The sequence below is a fragment of the Bactrocera neohumeralis genome, chromosome 4 (assembly GCF_024586455.1).
Source record: "Bactrocera neohumeralis isolate Rockhampton chromosome 4, APGP_CSIRO_Bneo_wtdbg2-racon-allhic-juicebox.fasta_v2, whole genome shotgun sequence".
In the NCBI taxonomy this organism is placed as follows: Eukaryota; Metazoa; Arthropoda; class Insecta; order Diptera; family Tephritidae; genus Bactrocera; species Bactrocera neohumeralis.
This window is the reverse complement of record NC_065921.1, coordinates 20,001,584-20,013,146: the sequence shown is the minus strand read 5'-3', so window position 1 is coordinate 20,013,146 and position 11,563 is coordinate 20,001,584. Positions and strand designations below refer to the sequence as shown.

At 34.1% G+C, this 11,563-nt stretch overlaps 1 long non-coding RNA gene across 1 annotated transcript; it reads left to right on the top strand.

Annotated features, from left to right (window-relative positions):
* Window positions 1–5,494: 5,494 nt before the first annotated feature.
* On the top strand, window positions 5,495–6,015 carry LOC126757613 (uncharacterized). Its single transcript, XR_007666756.1, has 3 exons — window positions 5,495–5,552; window positions 5,614–5,745; window positions 5,799–6,015. It is a non-coding gene; the product is annotated as an uncharacterized LOC126757613 (long non-coding RNA).
* The last annotated feature ends 5,548 nt before the right edge of the window (window positions 6,016–11,563 follow it).

Sequence of the window (11,563 nt, the reverse complement as noted above, 5' to 3'; positions counted from 1 at the left end):
AATAGCTATTGATCTAATTGAGAGCTTCCTAGAGAGGGTCTACTTTGAGAATCGATAGTGCTGCTAAATTACCCTAACTGTGAGGATATATTTTATTCGCACTTCTTGAAAGAGATAATTAATAAAAACATACCCTTTCCTTTTTAACAACATTCACGATTGATAACAATGAAATATAAGCTAAAAAACAAAAAAAAAAAAAAACGAAAATCAAAAGAAACTCAAACAAAAAACTGTTTAGCTGGCGAAAAATTTCACACGTTTGTACTTCCACACTCTCAAATTCGTGCAACAAAAGCACAAAGTGGTACAGTAGAGATCGCATTGTTTGTTGCTCTCTTATGGTCCGCGTTTTACTTCAATCTCTGTGCATGTTGCAGGTATTGCTTCCGAGCACATTGAGTTGGAGAATGCAGTCTCTAACAGCAATGCAAATGAATAGCGATTGCAGAAAATGTAGAGCATAAAAGAGCAGGAAATAAAGAAGCAGCGCCAAATCTAATACATACAAATTTATAAGAAAGTCAACAGTCATTGCAAAGAAAGCGCATGCAGAAATAGAGATTTTAGAGGGTGATCTTGGTGAAATGTTTCGGTACAACTCTTTATTACTTCAAATTTCGTAATAAGCAGCAGGTGAACATACCGCGAGAACGAAACTTCACGAAACGAATAGTATTTAGACGGCAAATACAGCTTTAGCAGTATATAGATTAAAATAAATAACGCTGTTGGAGCGTAGAAATATTCCTCATTGAGAATTATTATCTTGTCACGATGAGTGAGCCCATTGAGTGCAATGATCCTGATAACGATGCCGACAGTGGCTTCGCCGGTAAGGTTGAAGGTGAGTACCGAAGCTGAAACAATTCTTCTGTGAAGGAGTAAATAGTGTCTGTTACACATGCTAGTCACGGTTACAGCGTGAGTCTGTTTTGGAACAGGCTGCTCGTGTTATTAACGTCTATTGTTATCGCAGGTTCTTAGGCCAAGTTGGCCATCTTTCACCCATCTTTCTGACGATAATTTATTACCGAAATCAAAAATAAAGGCCAGATACATGCTCTATAGACTAAACTATCAAGAAAGCAAGTAAGTCCAAAGATGAGAAGTTTGTTCTAATGTTACTGCAATACATTTTAAAATTCAACAATTCTTAAGGCGATCAAATAACAGTGGTTTCTCAAAATAAAATCCAAATAAATGAGTTTTTATGCCCCGGTTAATACAAAAAATTCAACTTTGCTAACTAGCCAACATCAATCCATTCTGCGCCAACCAAGCAATTGAAAGTGAAGAATTAAGTCTGCTCTTCACATGAAATAAAGAACGAATCTATCTTTCTTTTACCAAAATTTGTCATTTCGAACGGAACATGGAAATCCTTTGAATTAACAAAGCACCAATATAATTAAGATTCTAATTAAATTTATGATGAAAACATTCGTCAATGTGTGGTTATCTAATAAATAGAAGTTCAACATGTGAGGAAAGTTCGCTGAGCGCCATTCACTTGCAAGTGGCCAGAAACGATTATTTCACATACGGATCAAGCAGCTCACGACTCCCGGTCTTAGACCAAGTATCCTCCGGGTAGCCATCCACATCCACAAACATCCATTTGTAGGCGTAACATTCCTCCCTGTGCTGGCTTTGAGACCCGCCACGTAAAACACCTCCAATGAAAAGGACAAAACAGCCTCGGATACTGACCAGATATTCACCATGCGCCAAATCTTGGAAAAGATACGTTAAAAATAGAATCACACACCACCTCTTCGTCGATTTGCTGCTTTTGACAACACGAAAAAGAAGCTGTCTTTATGCTGCTATGTCTGGATTTGGTATCCCCTCAAAACTATTACGGCTGGGCAATACCAAAAGCTCCGTCAGGATCGGGAAGGTACTCTCCGAGCCGTTCGGTACCAAATGAGGTTTCAGACAAGGCGACTCCCTATCGTGCGACTTCTTCAATCTGCTTCTGAAGAAAATAATTCGAGCTGCAGAACTTAATCGAGCAGGTACAATCTTTTATAAGAGTGTACATCTGCTTGCGTACGCCGATGATGTCGATATCATTGGCTTTACCAACCGCATCGTGAGTTCTGCTTTCTATGGTGCTCTGGAGCTGAACAGGGCATGACAAAACATCTCCTGTCATGAAACAAACAGTCGTCGCACTCGCCTCTCGGCTCCCACGTCACTATTGACAGTCATAACTTCGAAGACGTAAATAATTTTGTCTATCTTGGAACCAGTATTAACACCAACAACAATGTCAGCCCCTAAATTCAACGCAGAATAACGCTTGCCAACAAGTGCTTTTTTCGGACTGAGTAGGCAATTGAGAAGTAAAGTCCTGACTCGACGAACAAAGACCAAATTGATCTAGTTTAGCGAATTAAGAGACAGCGGCTGCGCTGGCTAGGTCATGTCGTCCGAATGGATGAAAGACCAGGTGGAGAAGGACCTGGCTTCGCTTGGAATATCTAATTGGCGCAAAACAGTGAAAAGGAAGAACGACTGTCGCACTGTTGTAAACTCAGCTACAACCGCGTGAAAGCTGTCTACACCAATAAAGAAGAAGAAGAAGGATATATGGCTTAATTTAAAAGATATTTCACTGCAAAATCTAATTTTAGACTGTGTTTTGGTATAATCGGTCCATATTCTGCTCCCGAACTTAGCTCTTTCCTACTTGTTTCACAAGTGTTTGAACAACTTAACAACTTACGTACTTGTGGCGTTCACACTTTTCAATTAAATTGAACTAAGTAAACAAAATGTACGCACAACTGCAACTGAGACTATTGTAACGGCAACGTCATGCGCACTTATGTGCAGCGCCCACTGTAACTCGGTCGCGGCGGCTGCGCGCATTACCCACACAGCTACCTGTCACCGCAAAACACGTGCGCTTGCTGCGCTGCAACGCGGATTTTCAGTCCGATCAGCAATCAGCCGTTTAAGCTGCAAATCAGTTGGATTTGTGGCTTAGCAGCTAACGGAGGAAGTGATTTTCAAGCACACAAAGTGAAGTTGTGAACTAATTCTTGCACAAAACCATACGGAAATCCAATTGTAAGTGGTTAAGAGAGTTAAAATATGAAATTTTCGTGGGTTTCGTTATAAAGTTAAAAGTAAGCACTGTGTAAGTTAACGGTATGGTACTTTAGTGCATTGCAGTTAAAAAGTGCGTGAAAAGTGTAAAATTAACTAATATTTGAAAATTTCTAAAAAAGGAATAATTTATTATTTGCAACAACAATAAAGTGCATCTTTGTGCTGCTGCTGTGTAATATAATCAACAACAACAAGCTGTGCGCTTCAATTGTCACACTTTCTCAACGGTAAGTACAAAAGTCACAATATTAAGTCATTTGCTTTACATACATACATATGAACATATGTATATTTGTATATCTGTCTATTTATATATCCGAGTCCACTTAAATGGCGACAATATTCATTCATTTATACACAGGTCTCCAAGTGGTTCCCAGACTCAATAATGTTTTTGCCCCTCATTTCGTTGTTTTCTGCAATTTGTTGTTGTTGCTGTTTTTTCTATCGCTAGCAATTGTCAACCCACGCAAATTTGTTTGCATTTGTCTGTTGAATGCGCATTTCTCGCCTTGAAGGTAAACATGGAAATATTATAAAATAAAAGTTACTTACGAACATTGCGTTGCAAAGCTATACAAACATGCACAAACACATATGCAAATAAACACCTATAGCTATATTTCTATATCTTTCACATACGCCTGAGCTTTTCAAGCTGACATATGTATGCTATTTACCTTATATGTTTGATTGTAATTGCGGTTACACTTGAGTATAATTCAACTTGCAATACTTATTTGTATTGAATTACTCACGCATTACATAATTACAACTTGTAAATACCAAGTATAATTGATTTTCGAAATTTCACACCCACTTCAAAAAGTCTCGGAAATTTTTCAGTAGCATCACACACATAAATAAGTATAAATATTGTGATTCAAGTGAGCACCTAAGTATATATTTAATGCCTTAGAAGTTAATACTTAGCAAAAAATATAACCACGAAAAAATTGAACAACGTAATTTTTCAAAAAAATAAAATAAAACAAGTAAAAAAGTCCAAGCTCAGCTGTAACCGAATATTCACACTCTTGCTACTTGCAAGGATAAAATCTGGCGTCAACTTTATATTAAAAGTCAGCTGGATATTCGAAAATCCTGATATTAGTTACAAGGGGGCTGGGCCAATTTTTCGCCTGATTTTATCTAATTTATGCACAAAGATAGACCGTTAGGCACAGCAGTCCCCGCGATATTCTTCCCCGCTCTTTTGGCATTTCTCTTCAATAAGGTACAGTAAGCAACGAGTCAAACTTATTAAAATTTACTACCGAAATTCGGAGTCAGTGACCTCAACTTTAAGAGCGCCATGAACAATTTATGGGCATCATAATCGTCTTGTCAAATCAACAATTGAGCGTCTAATGGAAAAATTTGAATCCACAACCACAGGTCATGCTGGCATTCCATGCGAGCCGGAGGAGCATTAGTAACGCCAATACATGCAGGAAAGTAGGCAAGGGAGCCACCTCTGCTTCTGTCGAGCCTTATCTAAAACTTTTTTTTATATATCTAGGAGCCACGATCTTGGAACAGTAATTGTATAGGAATAATATCAATTTCACAATATCATTGAGTCATGTAAGCGATGCGAAAGGCACCATGACAACGCACAAAAAACAGTTTTAATATTTTAAGAAATAAAATCATTTCTTCTTCGGAACTCCTTAATTATGTATGTATATAAAGAATAAGATTAACAGTCAGTAATTATAGTAAAAGTCTTGAAAGTTCGAAAATGGTTCGTTTTCATAAAAAAATAGTAAATCTTGACATGGTCGCAGCTGTGGGAGATTTTTGTCAAACTATGAAATATATTATGAAATTTATTACAGTACCTCCTTTGGAAGTCAAAAATATATTTAAGTTTAAAAAAATCTATTATTTTTTTCAATAATTTCTTGTTTATAAAAAAGTCTTACAGCAAAACTGAACTTAGACAACATCTCTTAGAGACACAAAGTATAAAGCGAGACTTGAATATTTATGTACAAGTAGATGAACAGCATACTCATATGTATTAAAACACACATAATTACTGATATTACAGAAATCTGTCCGTTAGACGGGCAGTAAAATAATTAAAAGGGTTTTATGAAACAAGAATAGTAAAAATGGTAATAAAAACAAATACTGTCCCTAAAGAGTCATATTTTACATTCTATTGGCTATTTATAGTGGTAATCGATAGTATTTCATTTTTATTACAATTATTTATTAATGCAATTACAACATTGCTTTATATACTTGTTCATACATCTGTATATACATATGTATGTAATTATTCTGCGTTGCGGTTGTTGCATTTGCGGTTAGCCGCAATCTTGTCCGTGGCACATGTTGCCTTCATTCCTTCATTGCAGTTCAGCTACTTAAGTTCGCAGTTAATCAATTTGCGGAAGAAGAATTCGAACGACGTTTAGGTAATCGAGATGTTGCAAAATATTTATAAATTATGTACTGATTTTTCATTTACATTTATAGATGTACATATATATAATCATATATAACAAGTATATTCTATGTCGATAGATATGTTTGTATTAACAAATTGCCGAGTATTTGACAGAGTAATTGCAGTTTACTTAATCTAAATATGACGATTAAGGTTTACTGGTTTGTATGGTCAATTGGAATTTACACTGGCTTCTGAAATATGTATATTATAGAATATGGTTCCTGAAGACGATTTAAAGAGCGCATAATCGAATCAATGGACACAGAATAATTCACCAAATCTTTGATTTTGGCGGGGTTTGCAGCAGTGTTTCCATCTTATGAAAAATTTAAATTGTTTATTTCTTTCACCTTAGAACTTCCGATTCATCGCGCACTAAACCTTTTTCCTTCACATATTCAAAATACAAATTACAGCTTCAATTTTCACATACAGACTTTGTTTTAGGAAAATAATAAAAAAAAAATTAAAATTAAAATGGTTTCTATCCGTGGTTTATGAAAAACGGGATGATGTTGCGACGAAAGCTGGCACGAGATCCAGAGAGGCTCTGGTTCTTAATTTTTTGGGCGGTGTAGAGTTGTAGTATGTAGCATCCTGTGTGCATAGGTGTGATGTCTGTGTGGGTGGTGTATATTTGTGTTTTTTTGTGTGTGGTGTCTGCATGAATGAATCGCGTTGGTGTGGTGTATTGTCGTTCAGTGTCGTGCGTTGAGGGGGAGACGTAACTCAACTTGCCAAAAATTATCTTTCACTTTCGGGAAGTACTAGTTAATACTTTAAAGCAGAAAAATAATAGGAATAGTGTTGCCACCAGTTCATAAAATTATAGTATACAACGAAAATGAGGTGTCTAAAAAGCTTTTCGTAAAGTATTCGAGATAACTGTGATTGAGACATATTAAAAAAACGAGTTACAATCTACAAAAAAATGCTGAGTAAAATATAACAAAATAACTATAGCTGGTATAAGAAAAGCTTTTAAGGCAACCTTAAAAAAGGAAACGTCGGAGACCCTATAAAATATATACCATATAAATGATCTGCCTGACAAGCTATGTTGACTTAACCCTTTCCGTCTGCCAGTATGCACAACAGTCTCTCAGTTTTTGAAAAATTGACCTGAAATTTTGCAACATCCTTTTCTTCCCAAGAAGCTGCTCATTTGTTGGAACCGCCAACTTCGAACAACCACTGTACAATCAAAATTAAGTTCTTGTACGAAAAAGTGTTTTGTTTCACACAGGAAATTTCACATGAATTATTGTCCAAGGCAATGCTCACTGTATCTGTAGAAATTGTTTAGAACGGATCACTATAACAAATAGCTGTCATACAAACCAACCGATCAAATTCTTTTAGGGACACTTTTTTTATTTGTGAGGGTTATTTTAGCTTTGGTGCAACTGAAGTGAACATTTTATTTTTAGGTAGTATTTAGTTTATTCGCCTTGTTTAAATTTTGTTAGTGAATTAGTTTAATGAAATCGAAGTGATTCAGCTAAATGGGGTATATACCTACATATGTATATGTGGACCATTATTTTTTAGGTTGACAAAATTTTTTTTTAATTTAATAAATAATAATTAACAAGCTTCGACCCATCAAAACTTTGGAGAATAGCGAATGGAACTAAGAATTGGCATAACTAAACAGACAAAAAATAGAGGAAGCTTATCTCATGTTGTGAAGTTTAAAACTGAAATCAACTCTATATTTTTGTTCCTCTACTTTGTTTTTAACAGAACGCAGTTCCAGTATACAGAACAGAGAAGTAGCGAATCGAAAATAATATATACATGTATGTATGTATGTATTTATGCAAATATGTACATTGTAAATTTTAACAGATTTAAAGAATTTATTAATGACTTTAAGCTGCGCACTTAACTTCCATTCATGCTTTTCACTAATCTGCATAACGAATATGATTATACAAGTTAATTATTTGCCAACAAATTAATTCTTTAGAAATTCTTAGACAATTTTTACCAATATAAACAAAAGCCAGTATACAACTGAAGCTCGATGGTGGGCGTAACATTCATAATTGCTTGTTTGTGCGAATGAGGATAAATGGGCATGGAATTGTGCTGCGAGCAATAGAAATGGCCAATCAATCAATAAAGAACAAGCACCAAACAATTGATGAACAAATTGTCAAGGCAGCTGCGATGAATAGGAGTACTCAATGGCAATAACAAAAACAAAAACAAATATATATTAAAATTTATATACTTTGTAAATTAGTTGTAAAAATATCTGTGGAACCCAACAAAAATTAAAAAATAAATATATACATAAATACATATATACATATATGTATATGTACGTATGGATACATAAAAACAAACAATTATGAAAATTTAAAATAAACAAAGAATAACGACATTTTAATAACGAATGTAAATTTTTACATATTTATGTTTGTCTGTCTGTCCGTCCGTTTGTTGACTAACAGCTTTGCATCAATTTGCACTGATGCCATTTTCATTTCCAGCTGTTAGAGTGCCAATGTCAATGTCAAGTGTTTGCAATCACCTAGAAAAGAATATTAAAAACAAATAAAATGTCAATAAACACATATGTACATATGGATGTATACACTTATATACTATACATAGCATGTAAGTGCATATGTATGTAGCTGTTATATTTGCTTTTAATGCCATTTAAGAGGAAGTCGAAGAACATAACAAATAATCGTAAAATGTTGTTGCTACAATGGAAAAATAATAAAAGAAAACACACACACGCACAAACATAGTGGCTATATATATATGCTATATGTTTATTTGTTGCATAGAACATATTAAACGTTGCAGTCTCAAGTTCAGGGTCAGTGATGCAATAAATTTACAAGTGCACTCGCAGCATTTCAAATGGTTCACAACAACAATGCATTTACTAATGCCAACAACTTAAGTCAAGTGAGTGTGTGCTGGAATAATGCACTAACTGTATACATAGTAGATATACACACATATTTGTGAGTGTGTGCGCAAAATTGGCTCAGTTAGTTGTAGGTGCTGCCGTTAATTGCAAAGGCAAAACATCGATACTTACGAGTATTGACCATATTTGCGGTTGCACACTTACAAAGACCTCGCTGGTGTGGGTGGAAGAAAATTAAATGAGACATGTATTCAAATTTACATAACGTTTATGTTCAGCTATATCAAGTGCTTTTTTGAAATTTCGGTTACTCAAATCACTGACTTCGCTTAATAAAAAGCTAACACACAAACTGGAAATAAAAAGTAACAAGAAAAGAACAAAAAAATTTTGTTTCCAAAGCCTGGAAGTCTTCGTACATATGTACATATATGAACGCAATGTACAAATGTATATAATGTACATATGTATATATTTCAAATTCATTGATACACCAATGTAAAAACAATAACCACCGCTATGACGGCAGCCGCACTTAGCACTAAAACGTAAATTTACCAATCAATTTTGATGGTTAGTTGCATTATAAATATATATATTTTCTTATTCAACATTAAAATTCAATCAATTAATAATAAGGATTCACCAAAAATAATTGTAAAATAAATAGTTTTGATAAGAAAATGCAGCACTTACCTCTTCTCTGCCGACGCCAATTGGTTTCCAAGAATAAACTCTCGTAAACACATTTCACCGACGAATCACGACGCACGCAATTTCTTCTCTGCCGGCAACAAAGGGCTTACACAAATAAATTTGTAAACACATTTCACTCTATAAACATTAAATATAACTTTAAAAACACAAATATATTTATTATATCATATGATTCCGAAACTTTTATATAAAACACGGCACTTAACAACATTTAATTTTAATTTCAAAATCACGCAGCGCGCAGCTTCTTCTCTGCCGGCAGCAACTGGCTTGCACAAATAAATTTGTAAACACATTTCACTTTAAAAACATTAAAAATTGATAAAGCTAATTGAAAACCACAAATATATTTCACATATCACCAGATTCCATAACTTTTATGTAAAACACAACACTTATTAACATTTAATTTCAAATTAAAAATTCGATGCCGGCAGCTTCTGCTCGGCTGCTAGACTTCGGCTTGCAGCGAACTTTTAAACACATTTCACTGCGAACAAACTACTTTTATCACTTTAAAAGCACAAATATATTTAATATATCACTCGATTTTGTAACATTTAACTAAATTACAACTATTATTAACTATTAACTACACTTTTAAATTAAAAGACCGCGCACACAACATACTCGCGAATTTGATTAATTAATTTTGGCATGTCACAGCAGTTATTTACATACATCAGCTGATGTTTGGAAGGGCTGCATTAGCGGCTTTGCTTATTGATGTTATGAATGCGTGTTAGGGATGCAAAAAATAACCGGTTTAACAGGTGAATTAATTAGTTCAATTGTTATGCGCATATAAACATGCACATATTTTTGTATATATTTTTGTGTATATGTATATGTGTAAGTATTTTATTATGTATTGTTTTGTTATGTGTTTTTATCGTATTCAAAAAAATTTAATAAATGACTTTTTTCTATTTTTGAAATTTAATTTTTTTTTGTAATTTTCGTTTTTTTATGATTTTTTATAAAAAATTAAATTTATTATTTTTTAAAATTTAAATTAAAAATTTGTTTATAACTATTTTTATGTATATGATGGATAACATTAATAAATATATATTCAAAAATATTCTTATAAATAAATAATAAAAAATAATTAATTATTTTTTAATACATAATTATATAAATCTGGTTTTTTCGATTTGTAAATATAAAATAAATAATAAAAAAATTATTTTTATTTTTTTAAATGTTTAGTTATATCAATTTAGTTTTTCCGACCAGTAAATATTCACGTTTCGTTAAAATATTAGTTGTAGAGTTTAATTTTTAGCATTTCGAAAAAGCAAAAAAATGTATTTTTGAAGGGTCTATTCCAATGCCAGAACCCTTTTATTTATGAAACACGGTAAATTTTAGTCTGTTAATGTAATATGAAAAAGACATGACACTTGGCCGAGGGGCGTTAGAGAATTACTCTACAATGCATGAAGTAAAAGATCATCAGAAGTCTAAAACACGAACTCTGACGAATCTAATTGATCCAAGAGATCGATTCCAGCAACTAGTAGCGACTTTTAGTAGAGACTGTTTTTTAGGTTTTATCTCCGCAGAAAATCGAAATCACTGCAGTAGTGGAGGTCTAGTGCCCTCGGTGATCGCTAGTAACCAAAAAAATATTTATTTTTTTTTTTTCTAAAAGTTACTCTTGTACTTTAATATGTGATATTCCCTGAGCTGAATTCAAACATATTTACCCACATAAACAGTTACATTCAAATATCAAGTATAATTTCTGGACACACAATCAACTCAGCCAACATTTTTTCCACTAAATCAAGTGGGTGGCTGCCTACTCTTCTCAAATCCGCTTATGTTTTCAACAATCTAACACACTACAAGTGCTGGTACAGAAATTCAAATTCATTCCGCTACCATCTACTTCTCCCACAAGTTCACATGTCCCGGAAAAATGATGGATGATGATAAGTGAATGAATTTATTTCTGCCTCCCTACACGAGCACAGCCAGACTGCAAGCCAAACATTTGTTTTAGGATTTTTTCTTTCATTTTCCGAATGCGCGCTAAAAACATGCATATTGTCTTATCAAAGCGAATTTCATCAACGCTGCGTGGAATTCTGCTTTTCTCGCTTTTGGCAACAACACATTTAGCGGCAAGTACAAGTACAAGCACCCAGCGTCTGGTCGACGGCACAATTTCAGCTGCCAGTTTTCCATATTTCCATATTACTTGGACTGCTTTTTTTCCTCTCTTCGTTCCTTTCCCTTGTGCCCGTTCGTTCTAGTAGCCCCGAATGCAAATTTCCAAGTGCCAGGCAGCCACGTTTTTCGCATTTTCCTCGCATGCTACACACCGCGCTCTGCTCTTGAACTTCCCGCGTTGA